The 27206-nt window shown below is 41.2% G+C and overlaps 1 protein-coding gene and 1 non-coding gene across 7 annotated transcripts in view; both read right to left on the minus strand.

Moving 5' to 3' along the window:
- The window catches only part of Creb1 (cAMP responsive element binding protein 1), a 77982-nt gene extending 53631 nt beyond the window's left edge, over nucleotides 1-24351 (minus strand). For 5 of the 6 annotated variants that reach the window (XM_045146813.1, XM_004653543.2, XM_004653542.2 and 2 more), the window contains exon 1: nucleotides 24151-24325. The gene's annotated coding sequence lies outside the window, so the exon portion shown is untranslated. Of the gene's footprint in view, nucleotides 1-24150 lie in introns of all 6 variants that reach the window. The other variant, XM_045146812.1, reaches the window with a different exon arrangement.
- Nucleotides 2839-2974, minus strand: LOC123460331. Its single transcript, XR_006636896.1, has one exon. It is a non-coding gene; the product is annotated as a U4 spliceosomal RNA (small nuclear RNA).
- Nucleotides 24352-27206: the final 2855 nt, after the last annotated feature.

Raw genomic sequence — 27206 nt, forward strand, 5'->3', positions numbered from 1 at the left:
CTGGCATGCCCACTCTTTCTTGTTCTTGCTGCCTCTTTCAAATAAGTAAATAAATATTAAAAAAAAAAAAAAAACAAGTGAAACAAATGGGTATAAAGGCATATTCATGCCCAAGGTATAGGGAGGCACACTAAACTGGAAGTGAGAGCGCTGAAAAGCAGGGTTTGAACTTTTCAGGATGGTGACTTTCACCTTGTCCTCTAAACACTTTAGTGTTCATAGTGGTGGGAATTTTTTTTTCCTTCTGGGGACCATGAATTCAAGATTGCACAATTTAATAATTATCTTAAAATATTTCTTTTATGACAGAGAGAAAAAGTGTATGTGTGTGAGTGTGTACATACATGCCAAGGCCTCCTGCCACTGCAAACAAACTGCAGAATCATGTGCTACTATGTGGGTTCTATGTAGCTTTGCAAGCGAGTGCCTTTAACCACTGAACCATCTCCCCAACCCAAGACAAAAAACTTTTAATATTAGAAATCATGTAACATTTTGATACTATGAACCCAAACTATGCTCTATTTGTGACTAAGATTGCCTGTTTTTTCAAATTCCAGTTACTTTTCACATGAAAATTACCATTTTTGCATCAATTTGCCTAACTGTTCACCCTATATTTCCATATAATAAAAAAATTCTTTAAACTAAATTTAAAAAAAATCAAATCTAACAAAAACAAGAGTTCACCTATCATAAAAGGTATCTATAATTTTTCTCTAGAAGAAAATGGCATATGAAAATAAATAATGCCAACAAAAAGAAATGAGTTTCCAGGCATGCTAGTTAGTGCATGCCTTTAATCCTAGCACTTGGAAGGTTGAGATCATTATGAATTCAGCAGCGTGAGACTAGAGTGAATTCTAGCCTGGGCTAGAGCGAGATACTACCTCAAAACAACAACAACAAAATGAATGGAGTATTGAATAGAGCAAGGAAAAACACACCCAGTATTTCTATTTTTCATCCACAAATCATCATTTTAACCAGAATAAAAATAAACTTATCTTAGCAATACCTCCTTTACACATAGAATATATGCAATTTTAAAAGACTTTATTCTAAGCTCCTTTCTTTTTTAAAGCCATGGTGCTACCCACATGTAGTTCACGACACCATTTGATTAAAAGCAATCTAAGACACAATCGTATTTCTTGTTTATTTACAACCCAGTGCAACAACTTTACTTTTTAAAAATTTAGGGTATAGTGTATTTTATGGTTTTGATTTGGAAAATAAGATTTAGTACTACATCACAAAACAGGAACAAAGCTATTAGCTAAATAAATAATTGCAGCTGCAAAGGCATACTCAAAATAACAATGCAATTTTCATCTTACTTCTCTAACTGGATAGCACTTTCTTTTATAAAGGGTATGATATTGTCAATGGCTAAGAAAACCCACTTAAACTGCTAATGTTTTACTATCATTTCATTCAGGTAGCTCCAAGTTTCAGGTAAGGAACAGTAACCCCCACCACCAACTTTCAGCTCCTGTGGATACTAACCAACACACAGAAATAGTTTTTCATGGGAACAGGCTGTCCTCAAAGTGCTCGTAAGGCTTGCTTAAGGAAGAAAGATCAGTTCAGAATTCAATTCTGACACTTTTAGGGAGGAATTCTGCACTTGAAAGGCTTTGCTCTTGTGTCCTCAGGTGTGACAAGAGAAGACTGTATAGTATCTTGGAGAATTTTCAGTTTTTACATTAACAAACTCTCAGTCTAGAAAAACAGTGCGAGATCCAGGCATAGAATTGCCTATAAGAGCCAACTGTTGGATTCCTGAACTTCTGTGAAGATTACTATTAATAGGCAAAATTAAAGTATAAATGGCTCTTCTGTAAGGACTATTTTATTTTTAGTTTAATTTTATCTTCTTAGTTGGCACACAGAGAGTTAGCAATCATTTACTGTTAAAAGTACATTCAAGCTTTAGAATTTTTACAATGCAAGGGTTCTACTCAGCAGTAAGCCATGGGAGACTCAGTATAACTAAATAATCCCCTTTACTAAGACATTTTATTTACTAAAAAAGTCTTCAATTTGACCAATTTTAATTATATGCCTTCTGCTTATTTAAACAATGCATCTGAGTAACTACTGTATACCACACAAGCTACTGGAGATAGGAACAATGAATGAAATGAATTTTTTGAAACCTTCCCTGTACAGAACTGATATTCTACTGTGCAGAAGTAAGGACAAAACGAAAGCAAACCATAATCTGTCAGATGGTGAAAAGTGTGAAAAACTACAAAGCTGAAAGATATTGGCAGGGTTTTTAGTATTATAGAGGCTGACCACTGAACTCTATTTATAAGGTGGTGTTTAAATTTGCCTATTGAGCACCTACACAGAAGTACACGGAGTCAGAAACATATTCGCATTGTTTTCCTATGACTAAAGAACAACACAAATTTTTATCAAACTGAAAATTAAAGATCCAAGAAATCCCATGTTGGTACTTGTACTAAGCAATGACTAGGTAAAAGGTTATATGTATTCATTTTGCTTTTTTCTAAAATATTGTTACTTTTAGAAGTACCTCAGTTCCTAAGATCCTCAAAATTCTAGTCCCAATTTATGGAAAATAAAACCATTTCCTCTGTAACTTTTTTATTTTTCTTCAATGTATTTTATTTATTTATTTGACAAAAAAAGACAGAGACACACACAGAGAGAATGGATGTGCCAGGGCCTCCAGCCACTACAAAAGAACTCGAGATGCATGCGCCCCCTTGTGCATCTGGCTTACATGGGTCCTGGAGAACAGAACCTGTATCCTTTGGCTTTGCAGGCAAACACCTTAACTGCTAAACCATCTCTGCAGCCCTTTAACTTTTTTTTTGTCTAATTGCCAATGTCAAATATATTTCAAAGTCATGGCAAGGTATTGGGAAAAGGTTTCAATTACCAATAATTGCACCTCAGATAAACCTCATTTGCTACAATACTGCCATTGTGTGAAGCTTCCATAACTTTTTTTAAATATATATATGTGCATGTGGAGACATCAGGTATCTTCCTTAATTTCTCTCCACTTTATTCTTTGAGACAAGGTCTCTTGTTGAATCAAGAGCTCCCCACTATGGATACACTAGATAGTGATCTCCAGGGATCCTCCTGCCTGCCTCTGCAGCTCTGGAATCAAAGACACTCCACTACACTCAGAATCTTACATGGGTGCAGTGATTCAACCTCGGGTCCTCATGCTGTGTACCACTTTACACAACCCTGGCTACCTTTTTTTTTTTCTTTGTCTTTTTGAGGTAGGGTTTCACTCTAGCCAAGGCTGACTTGGAATTCACTATGTAGTCTCAGGGTGCCCTCAAACTCACAGCAATCCTACCACCTCTGCCTCCCAAGTGCTAGAAATTAAAGGCATGAGCTTGGCTCCTGGTTAACTTTTTAATCTCCTAAATCCACAATAAATTGAATCCTGTTTGGAGTAAGAAGTATTCAAAATAATGAACTGTGGGGGATGGTTCAGCAAGTTAGAGCACTGCCCCCGCCCCAAGCCTAATAGCCTGCCCAAGGGCCTGGCAGGGCTTTAATTTGATACCAAACACCCATGTAAAAAGCTGAGTGTGGTCATGCACCAGTAACTCAATCCCTGCTGAGCTTCAAGACAGAAGAATCTCGAGCTTGATGGTCAGCCAGGCTGATGGGCTCTGTGACAATGTCTCAAAGAAAAATGTGGAACAGCAATGCAGGGCATCCAGTGTTCTTCTCTAGCCTCTTCATGGATGTGTAATGGGGCTCAACCCATCTGCATGCACACACACATACACTATACATACACCCCCACATGAAAGTGCCAAAAAACGGAATTATGAATTTTGGCTGAGAGCCAAGCGTGATGGCTCATACCTTTAATCCCAGTATTTGGGAGGCAGAGGTAGGAAGATCCCAGTGAGTTTGAGGCCAGCCTGAGTATTCCAGGTCAGCCTGGGCTAGAACAAGACCTGCCTTAAAAAACAAAACGGAAACAATCAAACAAAAAAAGAAAGGCTGAAGTAGAAATACTGTATTCTTAACTAACATAAATGACCTCAAACTGAGAGCAAGCTTCCTGTATATGACAGCAAGCCCACAACTCTACATTCTTACCTTCCCAAATCCCAGAGACCCAAGGAAATCAACATGAGCAGTACTATGAAATTTCAAGGGTAGTCTTAGCAATTTAAACTTAAAAAAATAAAAATAAAAACTGTTCTGGCCAGGAGTGGTGGCTCATGTCTTTAATCCCAACACTCGGGAGGAAAGGTAGGAAGATCACCATGAGTTCAAGGCCACCCTGAGAATACAGAGTGACTTCCCGGTCAACCTGGGCGAGAGTGAGACCCTACCTCGAAAAACCAAAAAAAAACTACTGAAATGTATCCATAAATCCATACATGTGACACAAAGTAAGTTGTTTTGAACTTGTGTTTAGTTTAGTTTTGTTTTTTTTCCAAGGTAGGTTCTCACTCTGGTCCAGGCTAACCTGGAATTCACTCTGTAATCTCAGGGTGGCCTTGAACTCATGGCAATACTCCTACCTCTGCCTTCTTCTCCCTCCCTTGTGCTGGGATTAAAGGCGTGTGCCACCACGCCCGGCTAAACTTGTGTTTAGTTTTTTAAAGCTTTTAAGGCCAGTCATTCCATCCGGACATCTTTGACAAGTATTAATTTATATATGTTAATTTATTAAAGAAAATTGCAAAATGTGCAGGTGTTCCACAAGAGGAATTAGTAACCACACTGTACTTCCTGTTTTCCTCTTCTTGTTTTTCCTCTATATAATACTTTCTGGTTGTTAGCTTTGAAATATTTGTCATTTATTTTTATTATATGTCCAGTCTATAATTGAGATATATGTAATCAACAATGGAAATTTAGCAATGTTCCAGGTTTTTGATTCTAATAATAATCTGTTGATAGTAATTTAGCACACATTCATTGAAACTAGATAGGAAAAGGCACATTCAAATATTATATGTGTATATTTATACACATGAATGCACATACATACATACATACATAACTCAGCACCTACCTACCTCAACTGTCTAAGCATTAGATAAATTAAAATTTATCATATCCTAGTAAGATAAAGATATAGGTAATTTAAGAGTAAACTCAGGCAACATGATCAATTAAAAAAAAATTGCTGGCCGGGCGTGGTGGCGCACGCCTTTAATCCCAGCACTCCGGAGGCAGAGGTAGGAGGATTGCCATGAGTTCGAGGCCACCCTGAGACTCCATAGTAAATTTCAGGTCAGCCTGGGCTAGAGTGAGACCCTACCTCGAAAAAAAAAAAAAAAATTGCTTATCTATATGGAGTTGAGTAAATTCTGTTTACACAAATTCTGTCTGACGTTCTACCAAGGTCTCTCTCAGAGAACAATAAACTCTTTGCTTTAGATATGAGAAGGCAAGAAAAGCTGCATTACAAATTATGACTTCATTTGGTGAAATTTAAATTATAGCACAAAAATAAAAGCTTCACAGCTTTTATACTTTCATAAATTCCAGTAACATATATATGCCTATCTAATTTAAACCATCACCAAAAAAAGAGGGTGCCATACAGCAAAATCACCGAAATGTTATTTAATAAAGTAATTTCCCTGAGGGTGGGCATGGTGGTAAACATCTTTAGTCACAGCACTTGGGAGACAGAGGTAGGAGGATCGCCAATGAGTTACAAGTCAAGACTGAGACCTTACCTTAAAAAACAACAACAAAATAAATAAATTAATTTTTAAAAAATGGGCTGGAGAGATGGCTTAGTGGTTAAGGCACTTGCCTGTGAAGCCTAAGAACCCCGGTTCAAGGCTAGAGTCCCCAGGACCCGCGTTAGCCAGATGTACAAGGGGGTGCACGCATGTGGAGTTCATTTGCAGTGGTTGGAGGTCCTGATGCATCCATTCCTCTTTCTCTGTCACTCTCAAATAAATAAATAAATAAAAACAACAAAAAATAAACAATTTTCCTGATTTATTTAACCAAGAGAAACTTTCACTTCAATGTGTACTTAATTGTTTCTTACAGTTTTGTTATAATCAAGTTATTTGAATGATATCTTTGCTAACTATGCGGTATGGCCTTCAAGAAAGATGCTGTTCTCAAAGCAAATGACTATCAGAAGTGAAATTAGGAAAATGTTACATGACTTACGTAAACACTTTATGATTATGATAGTCACCTCAGAATATGTGACTTTATAGTACCTTTCAACAAGAAAGCTTTAAAGAACTCTCCCAAATCCAAATTTTTGCCCTTGCTTTTAAAATATGGCAACATTTGAGCTGGACATGGTGGTGCATGACTTTAATCCTAGCACTTGGGAGGCAGAAGTAGGAAGATTACCACAAATTCAAGGTCACCCTGAAACTACACAGTGAATTCCAGGTCAGCCTGAGCCAGAGTGAGACCCTACCTCAAAAAACAAAACAAGCAACATTTGCTTGTTTTCTCTAGTACTAATGGCTCTGGAACTACCCTTTTCACTTTCTGGTCACTAAGAGACAGTGTTGCTAGCAAAAGCAGCAACCATGACTATACATTATTTTACATGGTAACAATTATCCCATCTCTTCCCAGAGAACTTTCTTTCCAAGTAGCCTCCTACTATGTTCAAAATCTTTTACAATGAGCCTTCCTTACAAAGAAATGACCATATAAGCAATGCCTATCTATTAAATGCTACAAAATAGATTTGGAAGCTATTTGTTTAAGCTAAAAAGGATTATGCACCTTCTACAAGTAGCTAGTTTTATAAAAGTAATTTTTTAATTGACTAAGAAGTGAAGCTGTCCTTAAAATCCAGTTCAATACTGAAACTGCAAGGACCCAAAAGTTATACTCTAAGTGAAGTCAGCTGTTTTATTTACTTATCAAAGCCTAAGTAACTGGGTGATACTCAACTGGGAATGAATGTTCAAGTGGCTTTATCTATATCTTTGCACAGTAATATCTGCTATTTAAATTTTTATTTATTTATTTGAGAGAGAGAGAGAGAATGAGCATGCCAGGGCCTCCAGCCACTACAAACTCCAGATGCATGCACTCCCTTGTGCATCTGGCTTATGTGGGTCCTGGAGAATCAAAGCAGGATCCTTTGGCTTTTCAGGCAAAAGCCTTAACCGCTAAGTCATCTCTCCAGTCCCCAACATCTGTTGTTTATTTATTTGGGAGGGTGGAGAGAGAGAGGCAGATAAGAGTGAGTATGGACATGCTAGGGCTTCCTGCCACTGCAAATGAACTCTAGATGCATGTGCCACTTAGTACATCAGGCTTTACATGGAAATTGAACCTGGCCTGTCAGACCGTGTAAGCAAATGTCTTTAACCACTGAGCCATTTCTCCAGCCCAACATTTGCTATTTTGATAGTCTGTTTTTTTTTTTTGGGGGGGGGGAGTTTGGTGGTTGTTGTTGTTTTTTGAGGTAGGGTTTCACTCTGGCCCAGGCTGACCTGGAATTCACTATGTAGTCTCCGGGTGGCCTTGAACTCACAACGATCCTCCTACCTCTGCCTCCCGAGTGCTGGGATTAAAGGTGTGCACCATCATGCCCAGCTCACTATTTTGAGAGTTTAAAACTAAATTTTGTGTGGGGGTGGGGAGGGAGGGAATTACCATGGGATATATTTTATAATCATGGAAAATGTTAATAAAAATTTAAAAAAAAACCTAAATTTTGATATGCTATTCTCAGTAAATTATTTACAAGTCAGGCTTGGGTTTCATAGAAAACTAGAGATATAAAAAGATTTGTAAAGAATTTATAAGATTTCAGTGCTATATCACATAGCCTTCACTATTATAAAAAGTTGAGAATAGTCAATACATATGGCAATGAAACTCAATAGACTATAAAGAAATACACGAACTATTTTAATTACATAGTGCTTACTAGTCAGGCAGCAAAGGAAAAGGCCTGAGAACTCAACAGGAGGAACAAACTAGTAGCCCACTTGCAAAACTTGGCCATGGCTAGTCTAAAAAGCCAGTAAGTAACATGTACAGTACAGCACAGATATGTCATAGGCAGCTTCTTTTATGTATTTTTATTTATTTATTTATTTGAGAGACAGAAGTAGGTAGAGAGAATATAAGCATGGGTGTGCCAAGGCCTCCTGCCACTGAAAGTAGACTCCACACACATGGGCCACTTTGCGCCTTCACATGGGTACTGAGGAATTGAACCCACATTAAGCATCTTGAACTGCTGAGCCATCTCCCCAGAGCTGTTCAATGTTTTTACATTAAAGTTTACTCGGTGTTATATAATTTGTGTTTAAACAAATGCAGAATGGCATGCATCCACCACTATAGTGTCATAGTATTTTTCTTTACATACAGTTGTGATAAAAAACCTACTTCAAATTCAGGTATTTTTAATCTTGAAGAAATTAACATCAAGTGTAACCTTTCAGGTACTATCTTTTGCCATCATGGTGCTGGTTTCTGGAAAGGCTACTCTCATACTCCAGAGGAAGACAGTACTGTATTTGTAAAGCATAAGAATTAATGAAAATGAAAACTCAAAGTCCAAAACATTTTAACTTGAAGAAAATGAAATGAATTTCCTTAGTTAAAAAAATAAATCCTGGGCTGGGTGTAGTGGTGGATGCCTTTAATCCCAGCACTTGGGAGGCAGAGGTAGGAGGATCACCACTGAGTTCAAGGCCATCCTGAGAATACAATTAATTCCACACCAGCCTGAGCTAGAGTGAGACCCTGCCTCAAAATAACAACAATAATAACAAATAAATAAATCTTGGGCTGGGGAGATGGCTTAGCACTTCAGGTACTTGCTCCCAAAGCCTGAGGTTCCCTAGTACCCATGTAAGCCAGATGCACATGGTAGCACACAAGTCTGGAGCTTGTTTTCAGTGGCTAGGAGCCCTGGCATGACCATTCTCCATCTACTTCTCTCTCTCTCAAATAAATAAATAAAAGTTTTTTGTTTTTTTTTTAAATGTATCTGAGCCAGGTGTGGTGGCACACGCCTTTAATCCTAGCACTCAGGAGGCATAGGTAGGAGGATTGCTTTGAGTTCAGGGCCACCCTGAGACTACAGAGTGAATTTCAGGTCAGCCTGAGCTATAGTGAAACCCTACCTTGAAAAAACAAATTTAAATATGCATGTATCTGTTCTATGTCTGTGTTTCTCTGTTTGAAAATAAATAAATAAAATCCCAGTACTCAGGAGGTGAGGTAGTAGGAGTATCACAGTGAGTTCAAGGCCACCCTGAGACTTCACAGTGAATTCCAGGTTAGTCTGAGCTAGAGTGAGACCCTATCTCAAAAAAACTCAAAAAGCCGGGCGTAGTGGTGCACGCTTTTAATCCCAGCACTTGGGAGGCAGAGGTAGGAGGATCGCCGTGAGTTCGAGGTCACCCTGAGACTCCATAATGAGTTCCAGGTCAGCCTGGGCTAGAGTGAGACCCTACCTCAAAAAACCAAAAAAAAAAAAAAAAAAAAAAAAAAAAACTCAAAAAGAAAAAGAAAATAAATTTAAAAAATTTTAAAGCCTAGATATCCATCATGACTTGCAGTGCCTAGCACTATCTTTACAAGACCCTCATGATAGGAGGAAAAGATGATATCAAAATAAAAGACACTATGGGAAAGAGGGAAGGCGTATGATGAAGTATAGAATTGTAAAGGGAAAAGTGGGGGATGGGAAGGAATTATCATTTATTGTAAGTATGGAAGCTGTTGATAAAAAAAAAAAAAAAAATGGAACACAGCCAGACATAGTGGCGCATGCCTTTAATCCCAGTATTTGAGAAGCAGAGGTAGGAGGATTACCTCAAGTTTGAGGCCACCCTGAGACTACATAGTGAATTCTAGGTCAGCCTGGGCTAGAGTTAAGACCCTACCTCAAAAAACCAAAACAAAAAAAAAGGTATACTCAGAAACCATAGATTGTTACTAAAAAGTTTTCAGTGTCAGAGTTGGGACACCTTCCAGTGAGTTGTTGGCCAGGGAGGTCACTGATAACCCCCAAACATCGCAGGCCACTGCCAAGGCTCTTGATTTCCCACCAGGAATAAATGGTAAGACCCTATTGCTAAAGATTCCACACACTTGGGCTGCAAGGTCACTGAAAAATACTGCTGGAGCTGAGCTGAAAACGTCCTCCATGTAGACCAGCTGACAGAAAGCTGGAAAAAGCCACACTGCATGCAGTTCAGTGAGAAAAAGAGAAATCGCCAGTGAAGATACTCAACAGTGGATATTACAAGCCTTAAATTTGGCCAACCAGGCCAAATGAGGCAACGGGTACAATAGTGGCACATCTGTTATGGGGGAAAACAACCACTCTCTTAATTGGACTGGAGGTCCACTCCATGGGAAGGAATACATCCCTGATAGTGAAAACCTGAAACAGGGGTAGTCATGAGACCTAGGGGTGTAACATTTGCTGGTGTCTAGCTAAATGTATATTCTGTGCTCACCAAACTGCCCAGTAAGCACTTCTCTTAATGTCCATACCCATATATTAATGCTACTCTCACTTCTGGTTAGAGAAGCTTCTCTTTCCAGATGGCAGTGACCTTGGGATGATTCAGAAAGCACCATGGTGCTGAGAAGAAGTGACAGGAGTGTTCAGCACTGAAATATCTTTATCATACCTTCGAAGGCTCAGGGTCCACTGTGGAAGGGGTGGCAGGAAGAATGTAAGAGCCAAAGGAAGGGTAGGACTCTACAATGTGCTCCTCCAGACACAAAATGTCCTGGCTATTCATGACCTCACAGAGCCTGATACTATCTACACAAAACCATCATAGTAGGAGGAAAAGATCATGACATTAAAATAAAATAGAGACTGATTGAGAGGGGAAGTGGATATGATGGAGAGTGGAATTTCAAAGGGGAAAGTGGGGAGGGAGTGAATTACCATGGGCTATTGTTTACAATTATGGAGTTTGTCAATAAAAAAAAAAAAGTTGGGCTGGAGAGACTGCTTAGTGGTTAAGGCACTTGCCTGCAAAGCCAAAGGATCCCAGTTTGATTCTCCAGAACCCATGTAAGCCAGATACACAAGAGGACGCATGCATCTCGAGTCTGCATGGCTGGAGGCCCTGGCGTGTCCACTGTCTCTCTCTCACTCTCTACCTCTTTCTCTCTGAAATAAATAAATAAAATAAAATATATTTTAAAAAATAAGTAAAAGAAAAAAAATTGTAAGCCTACAGAGATGGCTTAGTGGTGAGGGGACTTCCTGCAAAGCCTAATGACCCATGTTTGATTCCTTACTACCCATGTAAAACTAGATGCACAAAATGGTAAATGCATCTGCACTTTGCAGAGGCTAGGGTCCCTGGCATGCCCATTCTCTGTTTCTCTCTGTGTCTGTCTCTTTTGCTTGAAAATAAATATTTTTAAAAAAAATTTGTAATTTCAGTGCATTTTAACTGACTAAAATATGTAAATTTGCTTTCTTTAATTTGCACAACACCAAAGAAGGATTGCTGTTGGCCCTTCTCTTCAAAAGGAAATCATTCATAAGAGAAATTAGTTAAGTGTTCTGCTGAAAACTGAGGACAATGGAATAAAATACATAAGAACCATTTCCTCAAAGCTCCAATACTGTATGTGAAAGGGTTTGACATGTGTATATTCATCCTTATGACCTGACCACTCTCCTTACTCTCCTAATAAATAAATATTCCCTCCAAACAAGTACTAGTAGTATAATAACTGTAATTGAAAAATCACAAACCAGTTTGGAAATGATTAGAATACAACCAATTATGGAAAAAAAAGAAAACATTAGCTGGTCATTTCACTGATGCAGATCTGATTAGCATAATGGAATCAGAGCATTTTTCCATGTCCTAGTCTAGAATATTCCCTCCAAGTGAGCTATTTATAAACTAAGGATAGCATTGCTCAGGGGCAGAAACATTAGTAGCCATTAATAAAACAAGAACTTTGAAAACTTCTTTCACAAAAGAACCTGTGTCTTCTTATGAGGCTGTATACAGCAAGTTCATAACTTACATTCTCAGGGGACCACTTCAGTCATTGTAATACTGGCTCATGTGTTAAGTTTAAAACTGTAATTTTCTTTTTTTTTTTTGGTTTTTTGAGGTAGGGTCTTACTCTGGTCCAGGCTGACCTGGAATTAACTCTGTCATCTCAGGGTGGCCTAGAACTCATGGCAATCCTCCTACCTCTGCTTCTGGAGTGCTGGGATTAAAGGCGTGTGCCACCACACCCAGCTAAAACTGTAATTTTCTTTAAAAAATGTAATTTAAAAAAAATTTCCCTAATACAATAGTTCGAACAATACACTACACCCATATGATTTCATAAATCCTCTCACAATATTATCAAAATATAGGTATATCTAGTTAAAATGTTATATTAAAAGTTGTTTTTATTGGTTTTTATCTATTTCCTTTCTTTAGTCACTCAAAAAACAGGTATACAGACAAAGACTAATGGAGAAGAGCTGAAGGAAATGAACACATACACAATTTTTTGTAATCCCAGAATTTAGAATATACATAAAATATGACACCAAAGGCACAAGCAACAAAAGGAAAAAAAGATGAGCTAGAAATTACAAAAATTCAAAACTTTTTGCCTTAAATGATAACATCAAGAAAGTGAAATGATAACCTATACAATAGAAGAGAAAATTTAAATATTTTTATTATCTATTTGCAAGCAAAGAAAGAGAAAGAAGGGAAGGAATAGGCACACAAGGGCCTCCAGCCACTGCCAACAAACTTCAGATCCACGTGGCACTTTGTGTATCTGACTTTATGTGGGTAATAGGGAATTGAACCCAGGCTATCAGGCTGTGCAAACAAGCTCCTTTAACCACTGGGCCACCTCTCCAGCCCTAGAAATTTGTAAACACACACACACACATAAGGTAAGGTAAGGTAAGGTAAGGTAAGGTAAGGTAAGGTAAGGTAAGGTAAGGTAAGGTAAGGTAAGGTAAGGTAAGGTAAGGTAAGGTAAGGTAAGGTAAGGCAAGGCAAGGCAAAGCACTTTTATCAGGATAGTAAATAACTACTACAACTCAACAAAGAGGAGAAATAATTTAAAAACAGGCAGGGTCCAGCATGGTGGCTCATGCCTTTAATCCCAGTACTCTGGAGGCAGATCACTGTGATTTCAAGGCCAGCCTAGGTCAGCCTAACTTGAAAAAGCCAACAAAATAAGGGGTAAAAAAAAAAAAACAAAAACTTAAGGTAGAATTCATGACCTCCCAGTGACTGTTGTTACTTGCACAAGACTTGCACAATTGGGGCTCATCAACATAGTCACAGATGGAAGACAAAAAAGAGAGGGGTATCAAAGAGAGACTAATTGAAAAAGAGGTGTTCAGTGAAAAAGGAATAGGGATATGGGTGGAAAGAAAAGGTAGTAGGAGAGGATTATAATAAAAAAAAACATTATTATATATAATATATTATATACACGTATGACAATTGGTAACAAAAAGTTCAATTTAAAAAATAGGCAGAATATCTAAACATATACTTCTCAAAGATAGATAAATGGTCATAAAAAGATGCTTGATATCATTATGGAAATATAAATACAAACCACAATCAAAAACCTCCTTTGCATTCACTAGAATGGATAGTATGGCAGAAAAAGACAGATAATAACAAGTTTCAAAAAGATTGTGGAGGAACCCTGTGTGGTGGTATATGCTTTTAATCCCAGAACTTGGGAGGCAGAGGTAGGAAGATCGCCATTGAGTTCAAGGCCACCCTGAAGACTACTGAGTGAATTCTAGATCAGCCAGGGCTAGAGTAGGACTCTACCTCAAAAAAAAAAAAAAAAAAGAAAAGAAAAAAGAAAAAAGAAATGTGGAGGGTTGGAGATGGCTTAGTGGTTAAGGCACTTGCGTGCATAGCCATAAATCCCAGGTTCCAATTCCCCAGGGCCCATGTAAGCTAGATGCAAAAGGTGGCACATGCTTCTGTTGTTTGCTTGCAGCAGATTAGAGGCCCTGGTGTGCCCATTTTCTCTCTGCATCTTTTTCCCTCTTAAACTTAAAAAAAAAAAAAAGCTGGATGTGGTGGTACATGCCTTTAATCCCAGCACTTGAGGTAGGAGGAGGATCCCAGTGAGTTTGAAGCCACAATGAGACTACATAATGAATTCCAGGTCAGCCTGACCTACAGCAAGACTTTACCTCAAAAAACCAACAAAAACAAAACAAAACAAAAGTTAAAGAAAGTAGAAGCCCAGCTTTGCGGTGCACAGCTTTAATAACAGCACTTGGGAGGCTGAGGTAGAAGATCAGTGAGTCTGAGGCCACCCTAAGTCTACAGAGTGAATTTCAGGTCAGCCTGGGCTAGAGCGAAATCCTACCTCGAAACTACCCTCTGTCTCCCCCGTAAAAAGAAAAAATATGAAGAAAATAGAACCTTCATACACTGCTTAGGGAATGTAAAAAGGTGGGGTAGCATTGGCAAACAAATGGTTAAAACATGGCTACCATACAACCCAACATTTTACTCCTACGTGTACATACAAGAGAATGAAAGCATGTCCACCTGAGTGTCAAGGAGTAAGTAAGCCCAAATGTCCCATTAACTAATGAGCAAAATATTTTGTATGGGCAACAAGAATGAAAACTAATAAATAGCATAACATGGTGAGCTTTGAAAGCATTATGGTTATCACCGTGGATAACACATTTATGAGACAAATGCAACGTCCAAAAATAGATATAATAGGAAGTATACTACTGAGTGACTAGGGGCTAGGTGTATGGGGAGACTGGGGAATGTCGAGTTTCTCTTGGGAGTAACGAAAATGTCCCAGAGCTGACTACGGTAAGTAAGAAAAATTACCGAACTGCACACACTAAATGGGTGGACTGTATGTATATGAATTACATTTTAATAAAGCTGACAAATAGGCTGGGAGATGACTATTAAAGGTGCTTGCTTGCAAAGCCTGACAACCTTTGTTTAATTCCCCTGTACCCATGTAAAACCAGATGCAAAAATGGTGTCTGTGTCTGGTGTTCATTTGCAATAGCAAGACCTAGCATGTCCAGACCACATATACATGTGCATGCTATGACGAGCAAATAAATATGTATTTAAATTTTCTTTTATATTTTATTTACTTATTTCTGGGGGAGGGATGAATAAGGATGGGTGTGTCAGGGCTTCTAGATGCTGCAAATAAACTCCAGATGCATGTGCCACTTTGTGCCTCTGGCTTTATGTGGGCAGTAGGAAATCAAACCTGGGTCATTAGGCTTTGCAGGCAAGAGTCTTAACAGCTGAGCCATCTCTCCAGCCCCAAGTGTGTATGTGCATCTGTGTGTGTAGTGTATTGTAGTATAGTAAAGCTGATAATCTACAAGGTCCTTTTAAATGTAATACACTGGAAGTCAGGAAATGACATTTTAATACAAACCATATTTTTCTTTAGTGTATCATTCCATCCTCTTACTCATACTCAGGATTCCTTATATGGCTCGAGAATTTATTTAACAGTTTCTTTACCAATTTATGTGCATATTAAGTTCATTCTACTTCAATATCATTTGTGTTGTGTATTTTACGGTCTAGTATATACTTACCTACTAGCTCTACTAACTCAAGTTCTTCATATGCCACTGAAATTTTACTTTCCTACAGAGTTTCCTCACTAATCCTTCTCTCCTAACTCCACAGCACTTCAGGCTAGTAGTAAGAATTGATATTCTGTCAAGATTAAGTCCTTCCATTAGCCATGATGTACTGTAACTTCTCGAGAGAGTAGGAGCACTTTTGTTTATAGCAACTAAAACAATCTTCACTTAACATCTAGGTATAGTTTTCACAAGAAGGGTTTATTTCACCAACTGTAACAATACGGTGGCCAATAAGTATTCAATGAATAAACTAGGCTGATTAATGACAAGACATAAAACCAGCGTATTACTATTAGAAGTCAGAGCCATAACGTGATAAGGTTGCTAGTGACTCATTAAAATGAAACCCTGATGGGCAGGAGAGATGGCTTAGGGGTTAAGCGCTTGCCTGTGAAGCCTGAGGACACTGGTTTGAGGCTCAATTCTCCAGGACCCATGTTAGCCAGATGCCCAAGGGGGCACACGTGTCTAGAGTTCGGTTTGCAGTGGTTGGAGGCCCTGGCACGCCTTCTCTCTATGTGCACCTACCCCCCCCCCCCCGTCGCTCTCAAATAAGTAAAAAAGAAAAGAAAAGAAAAGAAAAGAAAAGAAAATGAAACCCTGAAAGAGTACCACTACTACTTCCAATTAAGTCCTAACTTTCACTTCAGTGATGAAAAAAAAAAAACCCTCAAAAGTAACATTTTATTCCCCCTGCCTGTCCCCCTGGCATTCCAGTTTTAAGCAAATAACCAGATTAGGACACAATTAAAACTGATCTTAGTTTCTAGGCAGATTCATGAATCCTTGGGGAACTTCTTGTGACCATTGGTTAGTCCAGTTTCGGACCTCACCCCCTCCCCCACCCCAATGTCCCTACTTAGCTATTATTTTCCACTTGGCTTCCTGCTCTTCAACCAATCATCAGGCTCTCCTCCTTCCAGGTAAACAAAAAACCCTTAGACCTCCTCCTCACCAAGCCTTGCCTCTTTTTAGGTTAGTCATAAATTCTAGACTAATTCTACCAGAAGGAAACAAAGCTATGTCCATCTTTGTTCACACAGAGCACTCACTTTCCCTCCTGCTTTCCACCTCCCCACACCAAAACCAAACCAAACCAAACCAAACAAACAAAAAAAAAAAAAACAGGGCGTGTGCATGCTGGAAAAGTGTTCTCAAAGAGTTATATAGCCAAACCCAACTACTGGTTTTCTTTTTAAAGTTCATATTTATGTGACCAGCCTCAAAAATTAAGTATTTAGTTCCAGATAATTTTTCAAGGCTGAGGAGTCATAATGTATATATGAATTATAATTATCAAGAGAAGGTACAGCCTTCTACTTATCTAATATGCATGAAAATATTAAAGACTAGACTTCTTTTAGGTAACCTACTAGATATAAGACAAAAATTTGGCCTCAATAGCCATGACCTCACAGAGCTTAGTAATACCTTCACAGGATTGAGAAGAAAAGGGTGGGGGAAGGGTCAATCTAAAGTTAAGATATTCTGAATAAGACATATGAAAGCCTACTTTTTTGAATAATGGCACATCCAGAAGGCATGGATTGCTATTAGAAAATTTTCAGTGTCAGGGATGGGATACCCATCAGTGAGTTGTTGGCCAGGAGGTCCCTGTTTCCTCCAAAATATTACAGGCTATTGCCAAGGCCCTTGGTTTCCCACAAGTGATAGTAAGACCCAATTGAGGAAGACTTCACATGCCTGGTTGGCAAGATCACTGAGAAATCAAGCTGGGGCTGAGCTGAAAACCTTCTCCCTGCAGACCAGCCAACTGAAAGCCAGAAAAAGCTGCACTATATGCAGCCCTATGGGAGACAGAAGTCATCAGTGGTGGAACAGTGGGCACTGGGAGCCCCAAGTTTGGCCAGACAGGCCAAATGTCCAAACTGGGGCAATAGTGGCATGTCTGCTCTGGGGGAAACCAAGTGCTCTAATTGGACTGGAGGCTCTCTCTATGGGAACTGAAAACCTACTCAAAAGTCTATGGCAGAGGAGGTCATGTGCCTTAGGGGTATAAAGCCTGCTCTTGTCCAGCTAAATGCATATATTATTCTCACCAAACTGCCCTGAAAGCACTACACTTAATGTTCATATTCAAATATTAATGCTACTCTCACTTTTGCTTAGAGAAGCTTCTCTTTTCAGATGGTGGTGACTAATGGGATGACCCAAAAGGTAACAGAATGTTGAGAAGAAGTGACAGAGGCGTGCTAGGCACTGAAACATCTCTATCACACCCTCCAAGGCCCAGAGTCCACTGTGGAAGAGGTGGCAAAAAAATGTAAGAGCCAAAGGAAGGGTACCACTCCTTACAATGCAACTGCCTGGACAGAAATTGGTCTCAGTATCCATGACCTCACAAGGCCTAGCAATACTTTCACAAGATGCACAAAACAGGAGAAAAAGACAATGACATCAAAATTAAAAAGAGACTAATGGAGAGAGGGAGAGGATATGATGGACAGCAGAGTTGGTGAAGGGAAAAAATGGGGGAGAGAAGGGAAGTATCATGGTTTATTTTCTGTAAATATAGAAGTTGTCAATATTAAAAATCTGAAAACATATCTTCATATGGATTTGTCTGGCAGAGAAGAAAAGAACACACAAAATAGAATTTAAGATAAGAGTGTGCACACTTTAAGGGGAGAAATACACTTTGAACAAGAACTAAATGTTGGGCTAGAGATGGCTTAGTGGTTAAGGTGCTTGACTGCAAAGCCTAAGGACCCAGGTTCAATTCCCCAGGACCCATGTAAACGAGATGCACAAGGTGGTGCATGCGTCTAGAGTTCGTTTGCAGCAGCTGGAGGTTCTGGCATTCCCATTCTCTCTACCTACCTCTTCCTCTCTCCAATAATTTTGCTTTGTTTTGTTTTTTGAGGTAGAGTCTTATTCTATCTCAGGCTGACCTGGAATTCACTATGTAGTCTCAGGGAAGCCTTGAACTCTTGGAAATCCTCCTCCTACCTCTGCCACCCAAGTACTGAGATTAAAGGCATTTTATTTTGGTTTTTCAAGGTAGGGTCTCGCTCTAGCCCAGGATGACCTGGAATTATGTAATCTCAGGGTGGCCTCAAACTCACAACCATTTTACCTCTGCCTCCTGAGTGATGGGATTAAAGGTGTGTACCACCATGACCAGCTACATTTTACTATTTTTTGTCTTGATTTTTTTTAAGTAGGACCTGGAATTCATTATGTAGTCTCAAGCTGGCCTTGAATTCACTGTGATCCTACCTTTGCCTCCTGAGTACACCACCACACCCAGGTCATTTTAATATTTTTATTTATTTGCAAGCAGAGAGAGATGGGAGAAAGAAAATGGGCCCGCCAGGGCCTCCAGCTGCTGAAAGTGAACTCAAAACCCTTGCTCTGTGCATCTGGCTTTATGTGCATACTGGGGAAATCAAACTGGATCGTCAAGCCCTACAGGCAAGTGCTCAACTACAGTGCTCTCTCTCTAGCCCTATTTTTTTAAGGGGGGGGGCAACAAAAAGTAGGTGTGGTGGTGTACCCCTTTACTCCCAGCACTGGGGAGGCTGAAGTTGGAGAATCATGGTGAATTAAAAGCCAGCCTGGGGTACACAGTGAGTTCCAGGTCAGCTTGAGCTATAACAAGATCCTACCCTGAAAAAAACTATACCAAAACAAAGCAAAACTTTATCCTCAACAATCAGAACTCTCAATCTGAGCTTACTAAATATGAAGTATACACACTGAAGCTTAATAAGAATCTTTTTTACTTTTTTTTATTTTACGGCAGCGACTCACTCTAGCCTAGGCTGACCTGGATGGTGTCCAACTTGCGGAGATCCTCTCAGCCTCTGCAGTGCTAGGATTAAAGGCCTGAACTACCACGCTGGGCATTTATTTTCAAAAGATAGATGGTGTGTGTCCCTGCTGCTAGGTTAGTTATCACTCTTGAGTTACTGTAGCATGCACATCTTAAAGATAAATACAGTAACTGTATGTACATTTAAAAATGACCTTTGGCTTAATTCTGCTTTGATGAGCCTAGAAAAAGCAGGTACTGACACTTGCTTTATGCCTTCGTTGAAATGTGTATCATTTGGTTTGATTAGCTGAACAAAGCCCTTCAACAGTAAAAACAAACAAAAAAAAACACAAGTAGTAGATAGTCTCAGATTAACAATGATGTATGTCAAATTCTTTTTTTCTATTTGGGTATAAAAATGCAAAATTCATTGATAATTATAACTTAGATCATCATCAAGGTACTGTAATAGCAGTATCCAAATAACTGTGAGAAATGAAGGTCAAATTCTGAGTACAAGGCCAGCCTAGGTACAGGAGTTATTGAACAGCTCAGGCTACATAGCAGGATTCTGTCTCAAATGACAACCACCCGAACAAAATCCTGTACTTCACACACACAAAAATTCTTTTTCATTGACAGAAAAATTGAGATACTCTAATAACTAAAAGCAGTCTGTTCAGGCAGTAAGGTTGTCAACAAAGTTAAATTCACTTTGTGAGTTAATTGTTAAAGTTGACTGCCTACATTTATGCAACTTATTTTACTAAAACTTATAAACTGGAGGGAAAAAAGAAACAAGGCAGTTTTTCAGTATCAACTTCCTATCATAAACTATCTGACTTTTTCATCATCCAAATAAATGTTCCTCATTTAAATAAAGGCATTTCAGTCTAAAAGGTCATGTATGACCTAAAAACAGAATCAGTTCACTGATAGGCGTATCTATATATCCATAAAGAAACGTTTTATATTTACTTAAAAAAGCAAAGTTCTTCATGTACTTATACAAACCAGTTGCTAAGCTGAAACAGGCATGGAAAGTGGTTCCAGGGGCAGACAGGCACGGAATGAGCAAGAGTTAAGACAGTGTACAACATGCTATCACCTGTACAGGGGAAAACATACTGACTGGCTGGTATCATTTGTATGGGGAGAATACATACATATTTGCTGACATAAAAGAACATCTCTAAAGAGAAATGGGCAACATGGGTAATGGGGAGAATGTAGGAATTTTGCTATTTTACTGAAATAAGTATTTTAACTATTGAATAAATTATTCCAAAAATTTAAAAAGTACTTTTACTTTGTCAAGGGTTCTGTCTTTTCCTGGATTGCTTTTTATTTATTTTTATTTTTTTGGTTTTTTGGTTTTTTCAGTAGGGTCTCACTTTAGCTCAGGCTGACCTGGGATTCATTATGTGTCTCCAGGTGGCCTCGAACTCTTGGAGATCCTCCTACCTCTGCTAGGACTGAAGGTGCCACAACACCCGGCAAGGATTGCTTTCTTATTACAAATATTCTGCTTTATTAGTCATTGTGTTTCCTTCCATCAGTTCCTTGAGAGTAAAGACAGAGAAATTAATCTTTGGATGTATGGCACCTTCTGGCCTAGTATTAAGTATAGGTATGGTTAATTACTACACTTGCAGAAGGCCCCACAGGTTGTTAAGACAAAGCTAAAATGAACAGTTCTAATTAGTTGAAGACTTACCTTAGGGAAGGTACTTTCCATTTATTTCAAAATCCCCAAAGTAAATACTATTGCTGAGTTTACAGATAAGGAAACTGAGGCTGAGAAAGATTAATAAACTTCCCCTAAGTCACAAAATTCCTTAGATGCAGGCACAGAACCACACTGGCAATATTAGGATTCAAACCCAGACTGGTGATTATACCAAACCATGTGCTCTTTCAATGGCACTGCTCATCATAGTAAGTGACAAACATTCAAATACATTGAACTGCTTACTGTCTCCAATAATTCAGCAGAACAGCTGAGTTCACACAAAGGCAAGGAAAAAATATTCCTGCATTTTTTTTTAATTTTTTTTTTTTTTATTTATTTGAGAGCAACAGACACAGAGAGAAAGACAGATGGGGGAAGAGAGAGAGAATGGGCGCGCCAGGGCTTCCAGCCTCTGCAAACGAACTCCAGACGCATGCGCCCCCTTGTGCATCTGGCTAACGTGGGACCTGGGGAACCGAGCCTCGAACCGGGGTCCTTAGGCTTCACAGGCAAGCGCTTAACCGCTAAGCCATCTCTCCAGCCCTCCTGCATTTTTTTTATTCTATGATATATGCTATATTCTTAAATTCACATTTGAGCTCTAAGTGTTGAAAATAAAAAAGCTATTATTGGAGGTTTGATTTTACCATACATCAAGAAAGATGTTTACAAGATTGTGTTACATGCTGGCTATCAGAAAGTTACTATGTAGCAATGTCTGCGAAGAAGTTTGTGGAATAAGTAACATAATTTTAGTGCTACATTGTTAAAAATTAAGGAACCAGAAGACAATGATCTCAACTGAAAAAATTTTAATGAGATGAATTGGAAACATACTTGCGATATACCAATAACAAAAATCAACTACCTTAGAATGAGAGAAAGCTACTTTTCTAAGAACTCAAAATTTCTACTAACTTCAGATCTAATTTTTAAAAAGTGAGTTTCTCAAGGCAGAAAAAGGAATTCTATATAGATCAGGTTCCTTTTTCTTCTGGCTCTTGTATAAAACAAAAATTTCTCAAAAGTGGTAACATTAGAATTTAAACTCTAAAACAGGTCTTTATGCAAACTTTGTCAAATAATTCAGAGAATTAATTATTTTTCTAAATGTATGGTGGGGGGAAGTAAATAGAGGCAGATGCAATGTGATTGTTACTGACCCCAAGTGTAGAAATACAATTTAGCACCAGGGTCGAGGTGAATGTTCAAATATTAATGAACATCAAAAGCTTCACTTGAAATGGCTAAGCTTAAATTACAAATTCATAAAAAAATTAAAATATCTTTTGGTGAAGAATGAAAATATTTAATTCTTATAAGTAAAGATAAAAAATTCCACCTAACAGATGCTGGCTTGCAGAAAATCTTTTAGGGGGAAAAATATCATACCATCATGAAGACTATATATAACATCTTCAGTGTCTGGAAATAAAATCATCTTCCCAATCCTTGAGGGGGAAAAAATTTCTCTTTTTTGTGTCTTGTTTTGGCAATGACAAATGGTTAATGTGGTTTTAAAGAGTAGCAGCATAACACAGTTAAGTAGTGAAGTGACTCGGATACAGAAAAAAATCAGACTCGGTGCTTCTGTTAGTTTACCCATCAGTATTTATTCCTAACCAGAAGCCCCGTTTATGTATCACAATTTCGTTGAACAATAAGGTGTGTTTTGTTTTTAAAAACAAACGTGTTCCGTGTTTCAAAGCACCTAAAATAACCTCTTGGGGTTATCAGAGAATTAGTAATGTGTATAAGATTTCATACATGGCAACCAAAAGCATCTTATACTAAAATCTTCAGAAGGCAGACGTGGTGCAAGCGGTGGCTAGAATCAAATTCTAATTCTAAACGTGGTAGGGGGTAAGCAAGATAAGAGGAGCTCCAGATGACTCAAACACCCTTGTCCACAGCCTCCCACCCCCGCCAAAAACAAAAAAGAAAAAGTGATGTAAAGCCTAAGTCCCTCGGCTAATACTCGTTTCTAAGAAGGGTTTCAAAATGATTGACCTCAACTGATTGTATCTTATTGAAAAGGGTTAAAACCGAAACTGCCAGCTTCCCTTTTAAAAGATCCCAACAGTTTCTGTTAAAAGTTGTTACAAATAATGTTTTTCTTAGCACCCCTTTTCGCCTTTAAAGAATGCATTTCCATGACTACAGAATTTTTTTTTCCAAAACATTGTTGAGAGGGGGGAGTGAGGGAAAACAGTGAAAAAAAATATTTTTTTCCCCTTAAGCAGCAAAGAGCAGCAGACGGCCTTTCTCCAACCGTATGTGGGGGGTGAGGGGGGAGCCGGTGGGAAAGGGGCAGGAATAAAATACAGCACCAGAGAAAACCTTGGGTTTTGAACTTTATTGCACAGAGTGGAGAGGAGAGGGGAGCGGGTGCGGACGTCGCCGCCCGTCCGCTCGCCAAGCGGGAACCAGAGCCGCGGCGGCCACCGGGAAGACAGCCGGCGCCTTCACCTCCGCTGCCCTCCGCGGCCTCCTCCTCGTCCCCGAACCCCGTCCTCTTCCAACCCCCCACGGGCACCAGGCGGCGGCGGCAGCGGCCCAGGGCGGACAGGCCGGCTCGGCCCGGGCGAGCGGAGGGCAGCGCCGCGCGGCCTCCCCCGGGGCGGCTCCGGCTCCGGCTCCAGCTCCGCGCCCGGCCCCGGCCCCGGCGGCGGGAACGCGGGCGCCCAGCTCGCCGCGACGGCCCGTCCGCCCGCCCGCACACACCCCCGGCCGCCGGCTCGACCCCCGCCCGCCCCCCGCCATGAGCGCCGCCGCTGGCTGCAGGCAGAGTCGCTGCCGCCCGGCCGCCGCTGGCTCCAGTCCGCCGCCATTATTCTTTGTTCGCTGCGAGCGGCGGCGGTGTTGTGGGGCTCGGGCGGAGGCTCCATCTTTACCCGCGGGCCCCTCCTGCGAGGGGAAGGCCCCGAGCGCGGCTGTCCGGCGCCTCCCCGTCCCCCCTTTCGTTCCCCCCGGCTCTCTCGGGCTCCTGCCTCCTCCTCCTGCTCCTCTTACCGGTGGTACAAGCTCCTCCGTCACTGCTTTCGTTCGCGGCCCGGATCTCGCTGGAGTTTTATTCTCTCCCCCACGTAACACACCGCGTCAAACTACACCTCCGCCGCGTCACTCACCAACACTCCGCTTCTCCCAGCCGCCCGGGCCACAGGCAGCAGCAGCCGCCGCCGACTGAGGAGCCGCAGCCAGGGAGCCAGCCAGCGCCGCCCAGTGCCGAGTGCGCAGCGGCCGCGCACGGAAACAGCCGAGCTCCGCTTCGGAGAAAGTCGAGCAGCCCCGCCCTCGAGTGGCTGGCGGAACTTGCCGAAGGCCTTCGGGCTCTTCCGGATAGGGCGAAAGCAAAGAGCTAGCGCCGAGAGAGGGCCTTTGGAGGTGGAGCGCTGCTCTTAGGGACGAGCGGTTTTCGCTCACCTACCGACCGCGGCAGGGGCTTCTAACCCCAGAGACGAAAGTTTGGAGGAAGTGGGGTTTGTGTGGCCCGGGGGTTGGGGGGGATTCCCGGGGTGTCCTCGGGGGAGGGGAAGGGGCTTGATGGAAACCCCCGACCGGCGGAAAGTGGCGGGCTCTAGGGCGGCTGCCGCAGGCCCGGGAACTTTGAAAGGCCTCGGGGAACAGGGGTGGTGCGCAGCATGGGCTAGCCGGGCAGGAGGGGCAGTCACCCCGAGTCCACGGCACGCGCTGCACCCCGGCACGCACTCTGCTGCGCTGCGGCCCGCGCGCGGGGACAGCGCTCCTCACCACGGAGGAAGCCTCCCCCACGCGGGGCCGCACGAACCACCAAGACCCGCGGCTGTGTCCCTCGGCCTCGGAGCCTCGACCCGCCCGCACCCAGGCTACTCTACTCGTTGACTCTGGAAATGGGCCATCACCGCCTGCCCGCCTTTCTGCAGGCAACTTCCTGTGTTGCCTTTTAGGCTGCGGTGGCTTGCACCCTGCACCCTTGTCCTCACCCACCCTCACCCTGAATCAGAAATGGGATTTCCGTGACGTCAGAGCTACTGCTTCTCCAGGTCGCCAAACCAAAGCACTAACTCTCCATCCCCACCCCTTTTAAAATGAATTCTGTAGTCCTCTCCTTGGGCAACTCTTAACAATTTTGTCCCTGCTAGAATCCGCCCCTTAATAACTTTGTTAACACAGAACGACTTGCCCTTCCTGTTCTCTAGGTCCCATCTCTTCCTGCCCTCTCTAAGATACTGCACGGAAGAACCGTAAACTATTAATGCCTCCCTTCTTTTAAAGTGTCCCTCTTCTCCCGAAATCCCTAAGTCCACCTGCCTCTTACCGCACAGAGGCTTTCCTATCTCTGCTGCTCAGCTTCAGCCCCCACTACTTCACTGGCAGCGCCTCTGAAGTGTCTCAATCTTTCTGTCAAAATGGTTTTCGGTGTTCATTTCACAAGGCTGTCCCAACACTGTATACTAGATCGTACCCTGTTCCAAGTACTTTTTAAAAAATATATTTTATTTATTTATTTGAAAGAGAGAGGGAGAATGGGCATGCCAGGGCCTTCAGCCACTGCAAACGAACTCCAGATGCGTGAGCCCTCTTGTGTATCTGGCTTAAGTGGGTCCTGAAGAGTCAAACCGGGATCCTTTGGCTTTGCAGGCAAACGCCTAAACCACTAAGCCATCCCTCCAGCTTCCAAGTACTTTCTTATCTCAGCTCTTATCAGTTTCCTCTTACCCCTACTCCTTTTTCTTTTGGAGGTAGGGTCTCTCGACCTTGTCGTAGGCTAGCCTAAAACTCACCCATTCTTTTACCTCTGCCTCCCCGAGTGCTGGCTTAAAGGCTTGCGCCACCACACCCTTCTTTATCCAACTCCTATGTTGGAATCAGCTGAGCTGGGCCTTGGCCCTCAGAATCCCACTGTTGCAGTCAGCATCTTGTTGCTGGCAGGAAACCCCAGTCCAAAAGCAGCTTGTGGAAGGAAGGGATTTACTGTGGCTTACAGACGCCAGAGGAAACTCCATGATGGCAAGAGAAAATGGTGACATAAACAGAGGATGGACATCACCTCCTGACCAACATCTGGTGGATAACATCAACAGGAGAGTGTGCCAAACACTGGCAAGGGGAAGCTGGCTATAACATTCATAAGCCTGCCCTAACAATACACTGCCTCAAGGAGGCTCCAACTCCCAAATTGCCACCAGCTTGGGGACCTAGCATTCAGAACGCATAAGTTTATGGGGGACACCTGAATCAAACTACCACATTCCACCCCTGGCCGCCATAAACTGATAACCATCCATGATGTAAAATGTGATGCATTCAGTCCAACTTTTAATTCCCCACAGTGTTCATTAATCCCAGTAATGTTCAAACATCCCAGTAGTCCAAGATCTTTTTTTTTTTTTTTTTTTTTCCCTGAGGTAAGGTCTCACTCTAGCCCTGGAATTCACTATGGGATCTCAGGGAGGCCTTGAACTCACGGGGATCCTCCTACCTCTGTCTCCTGAGTGCTGGGATTAAAGGCGTGCACCACCACGCCTGGCTCCAAGATCTTTTAACTGAGCCATAATACAAAACAAAAAAACAAACAAACAAAAATCCCTAATATCACAGAATAAACATTCACACTGCAAAAAATGGCAGTGGGCATAACAAGAAAATATTGAACCAACATAAGATTTAAAACAAACAGAAGCCGGGCATGGTGGCTCATGCCTTTAATCCCAGCACTCGGGAGACAGAGGTGGGAGAATTACCGTGAGTTCGAGGCCGCCCTGAGACTACATGGTGAGTTCCAGGTCAGCCGGAGATAGAGTGAGACCCTACCTCAAACAAACAAACACGGCAAATATCAAATTCTGTAGGTCCAAGTCCTGTAATTCTAACCAGTGATGAGTCTCCAAGTCTAATAATTCCAACTGTTAACAAGTGTCTGGAGTTCCAGCTCCACTTCTCCAGCTAAGCTACTCCCACTCCTGGAAAACTTCACCTGGTGCCAGCAGCTCTCCTTAGCAGCCATCCCACAGTCCTGGCATCTCCATCAGATCTCTGCTGTAACCCATGGTTCGTCCACATGGCTCCATTAGGCATCCACACAGGTA

Source organism: Jaculus jaculus, chromosome 4, assembly GCF_020740685.1.
Source record: "Jaculus jaculus isolate mJacJac1 chromosome 4, mJacJac1.mat.Y.cur, whole genome shotgun sequence".
In the NCBI taxonomy this organism is placed as follows: Eukaryota; Metazoa; Chordata; class Mammalia; order Rodentia; family Dipodidae; genus Jaculus; species Jaculus jaculus.